The following is an 18,635-nucleotide window of genomic DNA, read 5'->3' as shown; positions in this document are numbered from 1 at the left end:
ACGATGATGGAGAAACTTCGAGACCAGAGTATTGTAAACATTTGGGTTTGGGCTCTTTTGCCTTCAGCCAGTAAGCAACCACATAGCAATAGACTAGAAACCGCTTGGAACACCTTAGCGACCACATAACAACACCCTGGCAACCACCCAGGACACCTTAGGCAGAGAGTACGACGTGAAAAGGGACTGCTCACGTTTAATTTGTAAATGTAAAAGTAATAATAATCATAGAAACGGCATGCAAATATGTGTACGCATAAAGTGAAAGAAGACCTAGTACAAATACAATAAAAACACACTCAATAAATCATGAGAAAGCATCTCATCTGGTTGGTCTTGAAACTCCGACCGCAGCTGAAAAAAGCGTGTCTTTGAAGTCCTTAATGACTATAATCATTCCTCGTTGGAGGATAGTCATAGTTGCATTAACATTACATTCACTGACTGTGGATCTCGCACGCCACAAGCCAGCGGCTTTCCCTTTATTACAGCAGCGGCTGGCGCTTTCATTTATCTTCCTCAGGAGCGTGGCTCCTCTGTTTATGCCCCTGTGTTCTTTTAATCTATTCTGTCCTTTGTTTGTGTCGGTCCGGAGGAGGCAGCGTAAAGAGATACGAGAGAGCGGCTCGGTTCTCCCGCTTGTTCCACTGTCCCGCTTCTGGAGCTCAGAACTGGCAGAGCTCATTATGGACTGATTCAAGTCTGCCAGCACAAACCAGGGGCCTGAAACAGCACCGCGCGCAGCGCATACCCCGGCAATCTCAAATCGCACACACACACACACACACGCGGGGATCTAACACTGCAGAAGCTCTGTTGTGTACATGATGCACACAACAGCCAGGGCCAGAAAATGGCCAGCAGTTAGCGAGGCTCATCAGAGGCCCCCGCTGAGCGCCCGTTTGCTGGCTCTACCTTCCCGCTGTAATGTTTTCCATATAAAAGCATGCAGGAGGAAGGGGGTGATGTGTGCCTGCGCTCAGGGTCCCACAGCGATGCATGAGGTCTAATCCCCTCATTGGCATGACAGTGAGGTGCTAGGGCCCAGATGGTGGGCTGGCAGAGTGACAGCGAACACGGACGTGATGCACACGGACATACATGCGCCATCCGTCACCGATGCAGGTTGCCGGTGTTCCCTGCGTGTTGTCATGCTGGACATTTCTGGATAATAACATCCGCGCTTAGCAGCGTGGATACGGCTATCCCATTTCGGGATGCTATCCCTCAATGAGGTCCTGTCAAATAAAGAAATGTCGTTTTGAAAAATAGACGTACGCCCCAATCCCAGAAATTCGCTGACAGGGTGTTCATGCTTTTAATTTCACTTTCGCCATCCGTCTTTTGTTTCTTCCTGCCTATCATTCCTTAACACACTTGAGACCTTTTACAAGACACTGATGGACAATATTAGTAGCTCGCTCTTTCAGCTTATGGGATTATAAAGACAGTAGAGTGCTCTTGTAAAAGTGATTCATTGACTACATAAGAAGAAATATGATCATGAAGTGGAGCATCTGAGCTTTTAACATCGCGATTTATCAACTTCTGTTACGTTCTACAGGCAAGTGTAGATATCATTTGCAGTTCTGTTATTGTGTTTTAACAATCTTCTGCTGATCTGTTTTGACCTCCAAAAATGATGGATTATTTTTATTATTATTATTATTATAATTATTAATAATAGTAGCAGTAGTAATCAAATATTTTTACACTTTATTACTGTATTTATTAGTTATTACTTTATTCTTACTTTTTATCTATTATTATTATTTATTGTTATTATGTACTATTAAATATTTTCCCTATCTATTATATTATTTTTAGACCCTAAAACAACAACAATATAATTCATTATTATTGTGTTTTTGTAGTTATTATTATTAGCTGTTATTATCATACTGTGATTTTTTTTTAAATATATATATACATATGTAATAAAGAAATAATACATACTGTCGTTTATTACAAAAACTGAACAAAAACATTATGTATCAGTACCAGTTGTACGAAAAAGACTAGTCATCACTCTTTTTCTTGTACAACACAGCAACCTGTTTAGTCGCAGAATTAGATTTAATAGGCATAACGTAGCGCTCTTCCACATTTCCGTTCTGTTTGATGTTGTTTAGCTCCGTGATCGTGTGCCTGTTTGGCAGTTGCAGCTTTGTGTACGTTGGGACCGGCAGATGGTTTTGGCTTTGAGTTTTGCAGCCCTGTTTTTGGCCTCCACATCTGACCAGACTGAAGCGACTCGGGTCACTTTGTGGAGAGTTTTTGCGGACAGCTGCGCTCTGGATTTGGATTTAATGGCAGGCAGATGCTAAGCGATTCTTTGCTGGGTTATTGGCTGGTGGGCGGGCGCATATGTCTGTTTAGAAGCATCCTGAGAATAATTAAGGCTCGAAACATGTGCGATGCCGAGGTATTTGAAGGGAATAGAACGTGGCGGTTTTCGTGGGCGTTCGATTTTCGCGGACCTGCCTTTGTAAAAGCTTGATTGCGGCCTCTTTACATGCGAAGCGCGTTCACGCTTCTTTCTTGAAAGTTCGCTGACGTGTAGTGATTTCAGCCCAACCCCCTCCTCTTGCTTTTTGGAGGCCGTCTTACGCTAGCGATCTCGTCGCGTGGCATTTTGATCTAAACACACGGCGAATCAAGGCGAGAAAACCAGGCGTCAAATTGGGTGGCGGTCGACTGCGGTCTGCCAGGCTGATCCAGTGTTATTAGTTGTCTGTCTCGAGGCGGGTAATGGGGGCTGACACTCTTTGAGCATAAGCGGCATGCGGGGACGGGAACCGGCGGGAGCTCGGCGGATCTCATCAGGGCTAGAAAATGGTGTGGCGCTTTGTTAAAGATAGATGTAGAGTCTGTTTACACTCCTCTATTAAATTGAAGGTTTCGGCTTGCCGCGAGCGAGCGAGAGAGAGAGGAGTGAACCTCTGCTTTCTGCCATTTGATGGACAGCGCGAGAGCGGGCGAGTGGGGGGGGGGCGAGGGAGAGGCACGCTCTGAATCCCAATTTCATTACACCCAGATAAAAAGAATATTAGATGAGAGATAGAAAAGATAAGATGGGGAGCAAAAGAGATGAAGGCTTTTTCTACACGGATCGAACGAGAGCGCGAGGCGTCGATGCACGCAGGGATGCAGTTCTGGTTTTAAGAGGTTGGAGTACCCAGCGCGTCGTGTCTCTCAAGGGCCTTGCTGAGTGAGTTATGGGTGCGTTCTGTGTGTGTTGGCAAATGGAGACGGGGCCTGAATCCAAACTGAACACACAACCTTGACCAGGGCTAAACCGAGAGCCTTCAGAGGCGCGAGCCAAAACATGTGGCAACACAGGCTGAGCCGAGAACCGGTAAAATATCCAGCCCGCAAACAAGCATTGTGTTCCAGAGATAATAAGAAGTGTCCGCAGTCTGGAGTAATAAGAGAGCGCCAGGACAAATTGGTAGGGAAGCTCAGAATATGGCTAGCGTTCTTCTGGTTCGTATAAAATCAGTATGTGGGATATAAACCGGTTTAGTCATTTGCATACATTGGCGGGGATCGCCATATGGAATTTAACTCAACATGACAGTTCTCTTTAGCTCTCTTTTATTTGGCAAATGTTTGTATTTTTGTACTTTGTACTGTTTTCTATATTGGAAAGCATAATATTAATATTTATTTATATATTTATGAGTATAGTTTGTCTTGATAACCATTTAATATGCAGTCTTGTAATATTTAATTTAATTAAAAAAAATATTTTATTTTATTTTATTTTCATTAAGAATGTGACCATAGGCTTCAGCTGTATCGCATTATGAATTGTTTTGGTTTTCATCATCCAATTTAATTCCAGATGGATAAAATCAAGTCTTGTCGTAATAGTTTTCTCATTGAATATCCTGTTTCGCTCAGATGTCAGGAGCTGCTCTCGAGTAAAATGGCGTTAGCAAAAAGGCAGTGTTGACTTTAATTACGCCATCCACCTGTGTGACAGTTTTATTTTCATTTCAGGGTGTTTGGGTAGTTTCTTTGTGCGAAGCACACATTATGTCGCCAACATTTTTTTGGCAGCATGGCATAAAACATTCCTGCTCAATACTCGCACAAATGAGAACTCTTTCACCGCGCATTTCTTTTGAAAATCAAGACACAACATTTGAAGGCTGCCGTTACAGCTCTCTCTCCGCCTCTCCGCCCCTCTCTTCCAGAGACGTCTAGGTTTGGTTTGTTTGTGAGCAAATGCCAGCTACAGCGGAAAATCACACGAAACTCTAGACTCTAACTGCATGCCGCATTATTTATTTTCTTTCTGCTGCGAACCCCTTAATATTTCAGCTCTGTGACTTTTATTTGTTTGAATCTGCAAACATTTTGATTCGAGGTGAAATAGAAGCTGAAAAAACATCTGGTTTCTCCTATCTTAGGTAAATAATAATCATTTACAATTTATTGCCAGTCGATTATTGTGACATTTTTGATTGTATGAGACTGACGGCATCCTTGCCGCTGTTATTTATCCACTTTGAATTGGATTTTTAAGTAATGTCATATTTACTTATGATGAATTGCTTCGGGATAATTGACAAAAGCTGGCATTTAGAATTTCCATGTAGCTGCTGTCTATTATATATGATGTCAGTAATCATAGTTTGTCACGCAATCAACAAGCACATTTATAATTTAGCACGTTCACCTTTGTTCTTTGTTCTTTTAGCCAATCTTTCATCAGCTCTTTGCAGTTACAGTAGGAAAACTTCCTGATGTGTAGAGATTAGCTTGTTTTATTTGTTTCGTCACATTGTGACCTCAAACGTGTTCGAACGCGGCTTTTTAGTCGACAGCGGTTTTGTTCAATCTTTCTTGGTCATGCAAAAAGCGAACCTGCTGCACGCAATCGCTGTAGTCTGATTGACTCATAAATGACTCCTCTGAACTGGTTCTTTTATTGAATCGTTTCACATTCTGTAGGGACACTGACTCGCCTCACCTTTCTGATATCCCTCCATCCCTTTCTTTTCCATCATCTCTTTCCCTAGAAAGGTAAAAAGCGAGGTCACGGCACGAAGCAAGCAAAAGCGCCCTTGTTTGTGAACAAGCCTGTTTACCTTGATTATGGTGTGACTTTAATCATTCAGTCTGACGAAATCCTCTCAGGTCAGCGGTTTGAGGCCAGAACATTTGTTTTTGAGTCTTTGGCTTAAGAGGAATCGATAAGGTTCTTAGGACTAAAGGTTAGCGTGCTAACAGCGGAGGAGGGCTGATGAATGGCGCTCTCTGCTAATAGCTGAGAAATACCCTTTCAAGCGCAAAGTCATGGCATGAGTGATTAGCCTACATCTAAGCTAAGCGCAGAAAGATAAACCCGTTCAGCGGTCTCGCCCTCAACTTGACACTCTGACTGAATAAGAGGCTTTGGGATGGTGATATTGCGCCCGCCCCCTTTACCTCTTCTGTTCGCTCATTTGAGCCGGGATCTCATTTCTTTAGCGTCTGGGTGCCTCTGTCAGAAGATGCTATCAGTGCGCCTCGGACTCTCCGGGAGTCCGTCTCTCCCAGAATCATTGCTTATAATGACCGACTTTAAATTTCTCAGAGGGTTTCAGAGCTGTCCGAGATGCACCGTGCACATGTCTTCTTCTATCAGCTTCCTCATAAACAAAAGTCCTCATAAGTCATATCACAAACTCTCAGAAAGAGGTATAGGTATGTTTAAATATGTAGGAAGTGCAGGTAAACAGTAATAGGTGATGAGAGATTTAGCTCTACAGTTGTAGATTCTACCTTTAATAATGATAATAATAATACTTAATAATATATATATATATATATATATATATATATATATTATAATGATAATAATAATAATAATAATAATAATAATAATAATAATAATAATAATATTTATTCAATTGTTTTAATACAACATTTAATTAGTTCTCTAAATTTATAATGTCATCATTTGATTGAATATATATATATATATATATATATATATATATATATATATATAATTTTATTATTATATATAATATATACAATTTATTACTTATTACTTATTATTTATTCAATTTAGTACAATAATTACATAAACTCAGTTAAACCATTCTGTTTTATGGTTATTTATTATTCATTATATGAAACAATATGCTATTTTTGTATATGTGTATATTATTTATAATGAAAATATAATTTAAAATGCATTTTTTATATTTATTTATTTTGTCCTTAATATTTAATTTGTAAAATAACATATAACATATATATCATTTTGTTGAATTTCTAGCTACATTATTTGATATGGGTGTTTTTATTTATTTATTTTTGCCAGTGTTATTGTTATACTTTTCACTTGTTTTATAATTTATAAAACAAAAACAAACTGAAAGCCTTGCCCCAGTGCACTTGATAGAAGCCTGATAGATAAACCGAAGCGGTTCTGAGGAGATCTGCTGTAGATTTGTGTAAGGAAATTTGCTGTTACTTTAACCCTGACTTCCACGAGTCAGTTTCTGTGTGCGCGTTCCTCCATCTGCCAAAGGTCTGAGCTCAAACAATGACACTGCCGTGAATCGATGTGTCTTCAGGGTGCTGAAGAGCGTGAAGAGGTGAAGAGGAGGCACTGGCCCAACTCTGCGCTCTCTGATTTTCTGCTGGGATATTGATTTCCAGGCCTCCCCTAGTTCTCTTTATCTCCCTCTCTCTTCTCTTGGCACAGCTCGCTCGTTCGTTCCTGGACTCCCCAGTCAGATTCAGATGAGCCCTGTCCCAGCGGAGCGGCTTTCGAACATCTATCGACGCGACTTATTTCCTCCTCATCTCCTCATTCCTCAGCTATGCTCTGTATTCAAAATGCAGAATTTCTCCTGGGGGCTCCGAACAAGGAATATACTGTTACAGGCGAGAGAAGGAAGAAAAGAGCAAGCGGTGTTACTAGATACTTCAGTGAAATCAAATCTGTTTGACTTGCCCCTGAGCAACATTCATTTTCCAAAAACGCTGGACTGGCATCGTGGAGATGTAAGCGGCTCCGAGATTTTACTTTGTGATTGAGCCGGTTTCATGCGTGTCGAGACATAAAAGCAGCACGCACTCGAGATAAGAGCTTCTGTTTGCTCCTCCAGCATCTTTGAAGACTTCATCGGTAATCTACGCTCCTTACGCATGAAGCGTAAACAAATGATGGCGCCATCTCCACGAGGCGTTCTATTTCTGTTGATTTTAGAGCTTTTATTTGAATCTTAGCTAGCATTATAGTAGTTTATTTTAAGATTCCCGTATGTTACAGTTTAATTATACATATCACATTACTTATTAGAATTAATTATCCACATACTTAATTGCATTTATTTCATTGGATTTGGGTTATTTTGCATGTAATTATGAATAATTTGTTGTTATTTTAATAGTAAATTGCATGTAACAGCATCAAAAGGACACTAATACATATATATATATATATATATATATATATATATATATATATATATATATATATATATATATATATAATATGTAGTAGAAATAAATAGTTCATAAGTTGTACAATTAATTAAAACTAAAACCTATAAAATCTTTCTTCAAATAAAATAAAACACAGCTTTCTATTTCAATTAGTTATTTAGTTTAATTTAGTTAAATATATATGTACTAAAATAAATGAAAATGAAATATTACTGCAGCGTATATACACTACAAAAATTACAAAAAGCACAAACGTCACTAACACTTTTATTTAAATCAAAATGAAAATAAAACGTAAAAATTAAAACTAATTCAAATATAATGAAAAAAATGAACATAACAGCTCAATACCAAAATAACACTGATATCAAAAGCGTTGACATTTCTTTTATGGTGTTTGATGTAGTTATTAAAATACCTGTGTGTTAGATCAGAGAGGCACACGTGAGGATTGCACTCGAGTCTTAAAGGGATACAGAAACCATGTATGACTTTCTTCTGTGAAACACGATATAGTGCAGAGTAAGATTGAAAAGAAAAGAAAGAAAAAGTAAGAGGCTGAGTTAATGATGACATTTTTTTTCAGGCGATCAGTCAGGCATTGCTAAAACTAAAAAATTAGCTTCATTTGTTCTTTCTTTTAATCTCCTGCATATATATTAATGCGATTTCCTTTGTGATTTTAGCTTCCTTCGGGATTGTGCTTGTGAAATAATGAGTGAAATTGTGTCTTCAAGTGATGTAATCTGGTGTAGTTCAGTCGAGAACATGACTGAAAACCTCAGTGCCCTCATAAACCTCCCGATCACAGATGCAGTAAGTTTAACATCCCCCAGCACTTCAAAGGAGTCCTTCACGTGTGTGTGTGTGTGTGTGTGTGTAATGAAGCAGACAATAAAGGACCCAGTAAAACTAGGAGCCATCTCAGATAAAAACAAAAAGAGCGAGCAGACAGAGTGGATCATAAAAATGCTTTTGTTTACTCTGAGTATTGTGTCAGATAGCAAGCTCTTCAGTAGTGTTGGTTTTGTGAATGTGTTTGTAGGTCAGGTTTAGCTTCTTTATTTATGGTGACCAAATGTTTCCCCACAAGAGCAGTAAAACCTGAAATCATCAAGCCCAGCACTTCCCAGGACAAAAAACAGCTCAGTAAACATACTAAATAATGTGCCTTAATAAATACAAACATGCCCATTGTGATAGTTAGTATGATGCTAAGTATTCATAAAGTATTGGTTCGGTAAGAAAGTTATTCACGCATGAGAAAATCTGGCAATACCGCTTTTGTGAAACGCTCAGAATTAAAATGCTCGCTACTAAGTAACCTTGATAGTTACTGCCTGGAAAAATAAAGGATGCTGAAAGTTGCATTGTTCTCAACCATGAACTTTCATAACAATTTTTCATCAGTTGTTTGAGTTTTAATGGCAGTTTGTATCCATATCTATCTATCTATCTATCTATCTATCTCATCTATCTATCTATCTATCTATCTATCTATCTATCTATTCATCTATCTATCTATCTTATCTATAATCTGCTTTTGCTGTAGCTAGGCAACCGGTGTGTGTGAAAAGAAAAGAAAGTTATGATTCCAGTAAGGAGATCATCTTGTCGCGTGCCGCCCTACTCCGTTACACACACACACACACACACACACACACACTTGTGCTCACGGCAGGACATGGGTCTTCCTAATTAAGACTGTGCCAGAGCAATTAAAGTCTCTGTGCTTGACTAGTCCAGTCCGACCGCGCTCTCCTATTTCAGCCCACAAAGACAATCCACAGAGAGAATGCTTAACATCCTACAAACTCTCTGCTTCTCCAGAAATAATGAACTCCATCTCTACTTTCTCTATCACTTTAACTTATCGGCCTGCGCACAGTCCTTTCATGTGTCGCTGTGTGTGTGTGTGTGTGTGTGTGTGTTCAGAGGAGCCACTCTAGTCCTGTAATCTTTTTTTCTCTCTCTGTGCAATCAGCAGTTTCTCTACGCTGCACTACCTCTCCCGAGGCTTTTTTTAGCCTCCAATACTACATCTTCTTTCTTTTTATCAGCTATTACGAAGATTTTGATGATTGAATGAAAAGGAAAAGAAATTGATGAGCCAAACCTGTACCTTTGTACTTTTCTGTGTAGATAACAAGCGACACAGTATGTTTAATTTATAGTCTTATAATTCTTTCATAGTGTCTAATTTTTACCTGTTTGAGCGTTTATTGTAGAAAGCGTATTTGCAGGCACTCCTTGATTTGATGTTACTATTAATATACACAGGTCGAGCTAAATAGAATTTTAAAACTACAATAGAAACCCTCATTGGATTCATGGAGTATAGGACTGTAGAAGATTTATATATAAAGATGTGGGAGGAAATTTATAAAAGCGCCAATATAGAGACTACCTTAGAAGCTCTCCGCAAGACAAGGCCATTTATTCAGTTGCAGAGAGAGACTTCTGTGTCACGTGGGGGAATGGGGAAGCTCACTGCGGGAGGAGCAGTGTACAGAACACCCTTGGTACTTGCGTAGCGCAGCCAGGGAGCTCCGTTTACATCCAACTGGAATAAAACCAATATATCTTGAGTTTGTATGCCAGGGAATGCCTCACGTAGACTTCATGATTAAAAGAAAAACAAAGAGTTTCCTGATATCCACAGTTCACTCCAGCCATCTGACAGGAATACCTAATGTTTGACCTGGAATTCTCTTTTGACGGAGGGAGAAAAATATATATGCAGGACTGAGCTGGGATCAGAGGTCCCGCTTTATTAGCCTTGATGGCCCTACACGAATTCCTGCTCCTGGAATATGGAATGTAAGTCTGGAGTCAAATTGGAATTCTGGGAGTGAATAATTTATGTCTTTGATTCTATTGTCCTTGTTTTTTCTCTCTTCCTTTCTCCACGTTTGAGCACAGAATTCCTGGAAATTTTGAAAGTCATTCTGAGCCACTGTTCTGTTTCTCCTCTCTCTCTCTCTCAAGTACAAAGAGTAGAACATTTTTTTATTTATTTTGTCTTCTACCTGTAAACCCAGAAATCTTTTGGGCTACTGGGTCTAATGAACTCTATTGTAAAGATGTTTATCTATTCTTATTTAAACTAAAGATATTATTCTTTTACATTAATTTAGTGTACATGTACATGTCCATATGTGTGCGTGCAAGCGTGCATGCATGTGTAAAGTGCGGTGTGTGTGTTGTGTGTGGGTGTATGTGTGTGTGTGTGTGTGTGTCACGTGTGGTTTCTTAGATATAGCTGAGCAGTAATGACCTACCAGATACAAAACACACACACACACACACACACACACACATGAGACACACACATACACACATTTACTCATAGTCCAACCAATTCACAAGGACATTCCTGGTTGGCATTCAGAGAAAAAGATTTGTCCAAGCATCCTGATGCACTTATGGGAGCCCATGTTAGTCCGTGTGTGTGTGTGTGTGTCATGTAGGGAAACAGGTCGGACCGAGATGTTTTTAGTATCTTAGCAGAAATTGTCTCCACTGATTGACGGCCTCTCTCCCACCTAGGTTCAACACCCAGGTCCCCATCCACTTAGCAGCTGGAGTCTGCCACTCCGTTCCTCACAAACGGCAATGGGAATCCCTTAGCACCTAGAATTTGATACAATTGCTGCTATTGATGGATTGAAGGTCTGGGGTTACTACATGTGTGTGCTTTCAGGTCAGGGTGACAGCTGTAGAAGGCATGCCCAGTGGCTCAGGTGTCACGGCGCAACCACTGGAGGATCACGTGTGTCATGCCCGAAATGTTGGGCCATTTGCTATTGGACACACAGGGGTCGAGGGGTCAGGAGGAGGTGTAGGATATCTGTGGAGCTCCAGCATCAACTCTGAGGAGACTGAAGATGAGGTTCAGTGCTTGTTTTAAATAATCCAAGGCATAAATGAAGGCGCTTCCTTCCATTAGTAGTCTGATGAGGAGCGTGCAATGAGGTCATCCAGGCCATGAACATGTCGCCTGCAGATTAGCCTGCAGCGCTTGGACTCTTTTCTTACAGTGAATCTAACCTCTACTAAAAACACAGGTGTCATTAATAATTCTCTCTTCCATCCCTCACCGCTGATTCCCTCTTTATTGCATTTTTATTTCCTTTTTGGAGGTTGTTTTTTACAGACAGGTCTGTCAGGAGTGAGCTTTGAACAAGCAATGGGATAAAAAACAGAGCGGGTGTTGGATCACACAGGAGTATATTTCTTTTAAAGAGGAATTATGAGCCGAAATTCTTTCTGGCTTGATCTAACAACAAACCCAGAACTTAGAGTTCTATCTATCTATCTGTCTCTCTCCAGTCACTGTCTGTTTCTATCTATCTATTCATCTGCTCTCCCTATCTATCTATCTATCTATCGCATCTATCTATCTATCTATCTATCTATCTATCTATCTATCTGTCTGTCTTGTCTGTCTGTCTGTCTCTCATCTCTCTCTGTCTGTCCTGTCTGTTTCTGTCTGTCTATCCTATCTATCTATCTATCTCTATCTATCTATCTATCTATCTATCTATCCCTATCTGTCTGTCTGTCACGTCTGTTCGTTTCTGAGTTCATCTGTCTATCTATCTATCTATCTGCTCCTATCTATCTATCTATCTGTCTGTGTCTGTCTGGTCTGTCTGTCTGTCTGTCTGTCTGGTTCTATCTATCTATCTATCTATCTATCTACCCATTTATCTCTCTGTCTGTCTGTCTCACCATCTGTCATCGTCTGTCTGTCTGTCTGTCTGTCTGTCTGTCTGTCTGTCTATCTATCTATCTATCCTATCTATCTCTGTTCGTCCTGTCTGTCTGTCTGTCTGTCTATCTATATCTGATCCTGTCTGTCACGTTTGTCTGTCTGGTGCTCCATCTCTCTGTCCTTTTCTATGTCTCTTTTGTCTTTTCAGCATGCGACTACTAACATTTGTAGTGTGTATTGAAATCTAAATACATTCTAATGCTGTTTATTTTAGTTCTAGATTTAAAGTTAAGTGGTTTATTGTGAGGAGTTCCAGTACAGTAGGTCTCTTTCTGCCCAGAATCAGGAATGCGGTAATGGATTCTAACAGTGTTCCTCTGTTAGCGCTGACTTCACTATGACAGATTTGAGCTATGAGCTTCAAACATTGGACTAGGGGCTGAGACGTGAATATGTGTGTGTGTGTGTGTGTGTGTGTGTGTGTAAGCCTATTAACCTGCTGTGTGATGGATGGATGAGCCCGTGAAGGTGGGGGGCACGTGTGTTTTGCTGTGTGTTTGGGTGGGGGATTTGAGCGTGAGACAGAGACCTGCTGCCTCAGACCTGGCTGTTAATAAGGTCCACGCTTGCAGGCTTATGCCTCACCTGCAGGCAGCCCTCTCGCCGCTTCGCTTCACTCTCTTTTAATTAATACGATTCCATATTCCTCGCTGTGAGTGTTTCAATTTGGCTTTTTCAATGCCAAGTCGAGAGGTATGAACAGCTCGATCCTCGATCGTAGGTGCAGAACCATCGCTGCCTTCTCATCAGAGGAAACAGTTATGGGTGACTTATGGCTTCCCCAGGGGTGAGAGAATGCGCATGCAGAGACGCTGACAAAAAAAGCAGATCTGTATGTTTGGGGAGAAATAATGCTGCAAAAAGGTGGATGGCATAACCTTTTAACCTCTGGCACTGTATCGCTTAGGTGCCAAAACCGCCTGCTGACAAATCAGCCACACAACCGGGTCAGCAGGGTCACCAGGAATGAGTGTAATGTGTGACGCTGTTTCATCACTACGATTTACTAGATTAGAATTTTTAAAATAGAATTCAAACTCTTCATTTAATAGTTTATTAGTACTAAGGCCTTTACTAGTAATAAAATATCCATGAAATATATTATAGATTTAATATATTTTGAGATTCTTAAAAACTAGGTGTTAAAACTTCTCTCAAGTAGTCGCTAGCATCTAGACCACAGCGACTAAGATGCTGAATAATCTTCTAAGACGTTTTTTGCAAAGTCTATATTGAGTCTGGGGAAGCAGCATGGATGATAAACACACCCACCAGAGACTTGAAGCAGCCTCCTGCAGCGTCGGATTTGGATGCTAAACCTTAAAAACCCTTAAGTGAAGAAAGAAGCGTTCGCAGTAACGGAAATGGGACAAGACTTAGAGATGCTACGGCAAAATATGTGAGCATCAAAGTGCACCCAGTACTTGCCTCTCCTGCTCATGGTCTTTCATCTGTTCCAGGAAAGTGCAGTAGATATGGATGATACCAGGGCGCATTGAACTTCAGGCAAATCGCGGACGATGTCTTGCTTTTAATAATTTTCTTCGGCCGCCGCTCGACGCAGAAACAAAACGCCATCGATGGCTGAGTACAACGAGGATTTCCAGCGAAACACTTTCGCCGTGGACCGACTGAGCTGGGCGCTCACAACACCTCATGCCGCCATTAGTCACGATGGCGATTACGCCTAATTTCCTCGCTTGTTCTGATAATTATCTTCATCAGCGTCACATTTGTGGCGTGTTTTTCTCTCGGTCGCCGCAGGCAGCCCAGGGGCCCTGGAGGCCTGCGTCTACACGAACAGCGAGTTGTAATTCGTATTTTTAAAAGACGAAAGCGCTCACTTGAGTGACAGATGGAAACATTCTGACTAAGTGTTTCCGCCCACGCAATGGTTTTTTAAGGCGTGCGGGAGGCCACGGAAGAGTTCGCTACCCACTCCAGAAACTTTCAGCGTATCCACTTATTCCAATGCGTATTCTTTAGTCTCTTTATTTTTGAATCGACACCGAGTGCTTTCCGCTGGCTCTAAAAGCTCCGCCCAACTTGTTTTAGCAGCAGAAATGACTTGAGGTTGGCATTTGGTAGTTTTTCATTCCGTGCATATCAGTATATTTTTCTGAGATGCAGATGGCATCATTGCAGGTATCCAACATATGTTAGGCCCTGCCGAGGCTAAGTCGGTAACTTAGATTTCTTGCTCTAAGGCGCGACGCGTGGATCGGATCTGTTCTATGGCAGCCGGAAAATGCATCGGAGTTCATATGGGAAATGAATTCAGATATGTGCCAGTGCTACCGTCATGTGTGCAGCGCGTAGACTGGGGATTTTCTGAGGCATTGCGTTCATTGGGCGGTTTACCTGACATCGGCGTGGGAAGTAACGTACGGCCGTTAAAATGACATAAACGCAGCCAACGCGGAGGAGGTAAAAGCGAGGCTTTAGATGCACAGCTTCCCGCCTGCAAATCGGTCGGTCATAGTTACCTAAAACTGAAAGATCGTAAACAGTTTTTATCTTAGTAGCAAATAAACATCTGGTGAAATAAAATAAAATAAAATGTGAAACACAATTTAAAAGAATAAATCAATCAATTGTAGTTTATTTTTTACTTAACGTTGAATAAATGTATTAATAATTTTTTGTTTTAATATTTTAATAATAATATATTTTTTGTCAATATTTTACTACATTTAATTTCTATCTGACAAATGAAAATATAATAAAACTCTATAAAAAAACTTAATTAAATTAAAATGAAATGGAAAATAAAATAAAAAATTATATAAATAAAAAATTATAAAAATTGCAAAATATTAATAAAACTCATTATCTCAATGTTATTGGGCCCAATGTGACTTCAATTTGTTCATATTTAGAGGCAAAGTCACTTATATATACACACATTTAGACAATGTACTGAGTGTTTAAAATTTTGGCTTTGTTTTGATATTCCATCTAATAATTTTGAGAGATATCAGCTTATAAATATTTGAAGTCAATATAAATGAGTGCACTTATAGACTTTTTAAACACGCTTTAAAGTATTGTTGTCTTGAGATTATCAGAGATGATTTACTTTTGTTAATCTTACTTCTAGAGATCGTATCACAGGTTTCATCTGAAAGTTGTTAGGCTACCAAAATGTTTGGTAAATAGCTATTTATAGTTTAACTTTAAAGCTTCGGGAAGACAAAAGATAGTACATTATCTGACAGTCTTAAAGAATTTATTTAGTAGGTTTAGCCAGGCTTTCTGAGGTGATTCATGCATGCGCTTGCCGATATATAACAATAAGATTCCTCTTGGCAGCTCTGTAGTAAGCAGTGTTATGCAATATCTCATGCACAGTAATGAAACATTGATTAGACAGAGATCACTGGATTGATTTCAATTTACAGAGAGTCACTGCCAGCAGGAGCAGCTACTGATCCACGGTAGATGCCTCTTGTGCAGACTGACAGATCAAATGTCTTTTTCTCTCTTTCAGTCCAAAATGTCTTATTTTGGCAAAGATTTCTGTGAATACTTTTACAGCTTGTATACAGCCCTTGTCGCCTAAAACCTAAAGCTACCTGCTGAGAGTCTTTTCCAGGCATCACATGCAAAACTACAACACTTCTTTAAAAGTCTGGATTAAGTTTGATTTTGCAAATTTTCTAAAATAGTATATAAATAATTAAATAATATATGATGGATTTTTCTAATATTTTTATTTAAATACATTTAGCATTCCAAAAATTGACAGGCAAGGAACTCAAAGGAAACATGCACCAAAAATATCATCAATATTTTCACTAATTTAACTAATATCAATTTCACTTTTTAAGTCATGCAAGAATAAACTTTATATATTTTAATAAAAAAAAAATATATATGTATTTGTTGTCCAATTTCAATTTAATTTGGGTAAAATGTAAAATGTAAAAAGTTTTTAAGATGAAGTAACTGGAATTTGAAGTTTTATTTATTTTCGTAGTCTGTTTTTGAAGACTATTTTGAAGGGGGTAAATGATGCTGTTTTGAAAAGTATTACAGTGTGACGCTCTATTTTAAAATCAATAGCTGCACGTCCTGTTTCTTATTTGACACAAAAAGAGTTTTTGCCTGTGAAGTGTGTTTCCAACTGACTGCCATGTAAGGGCGAATCATTAACTCACAAAATTTGGCACAGAGCTTCTATCTTTCCCTTTTCCACGTCTTCTCTAAACAGACGTGATAGCAATACAGTTATGGCTTGACTATGGGCAGGGCGTTATTTTCAGAAACGCTTACTTCCATGGTGACAAACAGCCCTTGGAAGTGTTCTCATATTTACAGCGCAGACAGAATCGCTTCTCAGGACTGGGCGCTGATTGATTTATAATCTCCGCACCTTACAATCGCCCGTCTGACGGTTGTTCCCGATACGCCACCGGATGTCCTAAGATTGTTTCATCTATCAGCAAATTATATAAAACACACGTTTCCAGAGTGCTGCCTCGCGCCAGGAAGCACACTCGCTTTCTTTCAGCATTTCAATTTACTCCTGCTGTCAGCCTAAAAAGCCTCGTCTTGGCTCTAGCCAGTATTTTTTCTTTTCGTCTTGAAAACAGAGGAAGACATTAGGCCATTATATGGTCTGCAAGTGCAGCCTGAGACTGGAGCAGGCAGACGTGAGTTTTGTTGAGTGCTACCAGAGATTGCGGGTGCAGCCAAGAAAGAAAGGGGGCGGAGGGCTTGAGGAACGGACGGGGCAGAAGGGAAAAAGAAGGACGGCGGTAAGAGGGAGAAAGAACTGGAGCAGCACAGATGCATTATGTGTGCTTGCTGACACACACTAAAGATGTGCTCTTCAGCTGGTGAGGAATGTGCCTCATGGCGACTGCACGCAATGCTTCAGCCAATGAGGGAGCGCGGGTAAGATGAGCCACGTCTAACTCACCGTCTTCTCCGAGGAAGGAGAAATGAGGAAAACTAATGTTCTCGGTCACAGTAGTTATGCGTTACTGTTTTCAGTGTTTTAATGGTGAAAATGATTAAGGATTTGTTTAGTAGTTGGTGGCTGATTGTTGGCATTTTGTAGGAAGTAGTGATCATTTAAGAAACTCTAAAGACACCAAATAAACACACACACAAACTTGATTGAAGAAAATTATTTAAAACTCTCTATTTACTTGTATCTTGTCCTCGACATAATTTTGTCTATGTCAGCTCTTTGCCAGCGCTCTGTCATGCTCTCTGACATGAAACATTGGATTTCCGCATGCGGTCTGTTTAGTATGCGGTGCTGGTTTTTGATTGGTTGACCTGGAATCATTAAAATAAGAGGGCAGCGCTGATTGGTTTGGCCTTTTCTCATTGACTTTAATTCCCACATTGACATTCTGAAAATTGCATCTCTCTCGCAGTTCGCCACAGAAGCTCACAGTCCAATCACACGACTCCACCGTAATCGAACTATCAATAACGCCGAGCGCTGATCAAGCACCAGAATCTCCAGGTCAGGCGAGCGACTCCCCCATGACTCTCATCCGGCTTACTCTACAAATAATGATACATTAAAGCACAAAGGAGCCTAATAACTGGATGTGCGTTCATGAAGTGCAGCCAAAGACACCCACCCAGCACAGATTCCTCACAGACGGGCTATTAAATAAAGGTCGAGGTCGCGGTGAGCGTGCGGAGGGTAGCTGGTGTTAATTGCGTGGCATGGAAGAGCTCTCTGGTGCAGGGCAGCTGTTGGGTATAAACTTTGGCCTCGCAGCAGGAGGCATGACTGTACGTGACAGGTGCTGCTCGACCCCTTCTCAAGTTTTTATTTGTTTTGATGAGCTATTTTGAATGTTTCGGATTTATTTATTTTGGACTTTTAATAGATACGAGTTAAACATCCAGCAGTAATGAACTATGTTTCTTTGGCAAATAAGAAGTTTTGTTGTGAAATGAAATTTTATTTTAAGTATTTTTTTCTTATTCTGATTAGTTCCTATTAGCATTCCTGGTATTAATTAATCATTGTTTGAATGTGTAAAAAATATATTTAATTGTATATTATATATATATATTATATTTAAAAATGTTTTCTTTTTAATAAAACACAACAACTGTCTAGAAAACTGTCACAGCTGATCTGTTGCATTCTTAGATGTCTGATAGAAATGGATGCCACTATAATTTCCCATAATATTGTTATTTCTGAGGATTTCCTTTGTTTTCTGTGGAGGTTTTCGGCTCGGTTCGCAGCTGTAAGGTATGATCTGGTCTTTGGCTATTTCATGGCCTAGAATGACTCTCAGCCAACATTTTTCGCCTCCGCAGAAAGGAAAAGAAAAGCAGATTGCTTGGTAAAACTGCGCCTGCATAGAAGGCATAGTCTCCATTTCTGGCGGTGGTAAATCATGAGTCCTGGCTGCAGGCAATA

General features: G+C 39.9%; 1 protein-coding gene across 4 annotated transcripts in view; it reads left to right on the top strand.

Annotated features, from left to right (window-relative positions):
• The window catches only part of robo1 (roundabout, axon guidance receptor, homolog 1 (Drosophila)), a 286,379-nt gene that overhangs the window by 141,865 nt on the left and 125,879 nt on the right, over positions 1-18,635 (top strand). The gene's annotated exons all lie outside the window — the stretch shown is intronic.

The sequence above is a fragment of the Puntigrus tetrazona genome, chromosome 15 (genome assembly GCF_018831695.1).
Source record: "Puntigrus tetrazona isolate hp1 chromosome 15, ASM1883169v1, whole genome shotgun sequence".
Classification (NCBI taxonomy): domain Eukaryota; kingdom Metazoa; phylum Chordata; class Actinopteri; order Cypriniformes; family Cyprinidae; genus Puntigrus; species Puntigrus tetrazona.
Note: the sequence above shows the minus strand (reverse complement) of the source record. Positions and strands in the feature narration are given on the sequence as shown.